The following is a 1859-nucleotide window of genomic DNA, read 5'->3' as shown; positions in this document are numbered from 1 at the left end:
TACATATGGCCTATTTGAACCCAGTATCTGGCTCCCCATAAGGTTCCCTGATTCCTGCCTTTCCCCACCCCACCCCCACCACAATTAAGGTATGTGATCTATCCTCCAAATGTGTGGCCCAAATAAAAAAAGAAGAAAGAGGAGGAGGGGGAGGAGGAGGAGAAGGAGGAGGAGACTGTGTGACTTTTTGAGGTATTTATCTCCAAGATTGCCAATAGTCAGGACTTGGTGCTTCTTTTCTTTGGGGTGCATGGAAACCATGGAGATATTTCTATTGCTGGTTTCTGACTCCACTCCTGATTTTGTTCAGATGTGCTCTTCCCCCCTCACCTAACTCTTATAGTTCTATAGTGACAATATTGAGTGTACATGGGCTACAAGATATACCTCACTATTTTTTATAGTGTTTGCATCTTTATTAGAGTTTCTATGATGGACATAAAGCTTCCTGAAAATTCTCCTTATGGTAATTTAGCAACTCATAATGCTTCAAAACTTAAAACAAATATAATTAACCAAATTTTGACTTGCATTTGCCTGAAATATTTCGAAAATAGAATTCTATACTTAACAAGCTTAGCTTAGAGCCAGATTGTCACCTTCCTATCATGTCTATCAACTTGCCTATCAACATACCCAACATTTACATTTCATAGGAAGCAAGAGACCATGTGCTCTGGTTCAGGACACTTCACATCTTATCACATTATCATTACCTCTAACTGACAATCTGTCCAAACTGCTTTATTCCACATTATTCATGTATCCTGCCTAAGTGCTCTTTTTTTTCTTTTTTTGGTTTGGCTTTTTTGGGTCACACCCAGTGGTGCTCAGAGATTACTCCAAGTTCAGTGCTCAGGAATTACTCCTGTCGGTGTTCGGGCACCATATGGAATGCTGAGGATTGAATCCAGGTCATTTGCATACAAGGTAAATGCCCTACCCACTGTACTACCACCCCATTCCCCTAAGTGCCTTTTTGACTCAGAAACTAGCTCAAAGGTTTTCATATGGCATGCTAAGAACCAGTTGTTTCTGTATCTAAAACAAAAATTATAACAATTGTTGGAAATAACACCATCACTAGTTGAGTATACGAGAGACATGCCCAAACCAAAATATTTGCAAAACATTGAAAATAAAGGATAAGCAACACTGCCAGGCAAAGGAAAAGCTGGGGTTTAGTTATATATAGACCACTGTGAATTCATAATTACTGAAAAATTGAAAAACACCCTCGGTATTCCTTCCAAGGGGACTGGTTAAATAAAAGATGGTATATTCATGCAACAGATTCATGCAGGTATTGAAATAGATGCTTATGCTTATATTCACTATTTATGAATTTATATTTATGAATCTGTTGCTTAGTGAGGAAAGTGTGAGACATAAAGCTGTATCAAGTATACTGCCTGCCCACCCACTGATAGAGAACTTATAAAATTGGTGAACTTGGGAAACAGGGAATGAATGGTTGAAAGACACTTATAAGCAAGAATTCAGGATGTGGTTTTCTTTTTTGTTTTGTTTTTTGGGGCCATGGGTGCATGGAGTTTACTTCTTGCATAGTGCTCAGGACTATTCTGGCAGTGCTTAGGGGACCATAGGGTAGCAGGGATTGAACACAGGCCTTCTTCCTCAAAGCATATATTCCAGCCCTTTGAACTCTCACCTCAGTCCAAGAGGAGTTAATTTTTATTCCCTGAGACTTTGCACCTTTTGAGGTTTTGTGCCAAATACATTTTTAATCATTAAGAAAACGATTATATAATTTAAGTAAGCATTGACCATTTCTCTTTTTTTTTCCCTCTCTGCTCTTCTATTTGTTGATGCTATTATTGCAATGAGTAAGGGTCACA

This window comes from Sorex araneus, chromosome 9, assembly GCF_027595985.1.
Source record: "Sorex araneus isolate mSorAra2 chromosome 9, mSorAra2.pri, whole genome shotgun sequence".
In the NCBI taxonomy this organism is placed as follows: Eukaryota; Metazoa; Chordata; class Mammalia; order Eulipotyphla; family Soricidae; genus Sorex; species Sorex araneus.
This window is presented reverse-complemented; position numbering follows the sequence as displayed.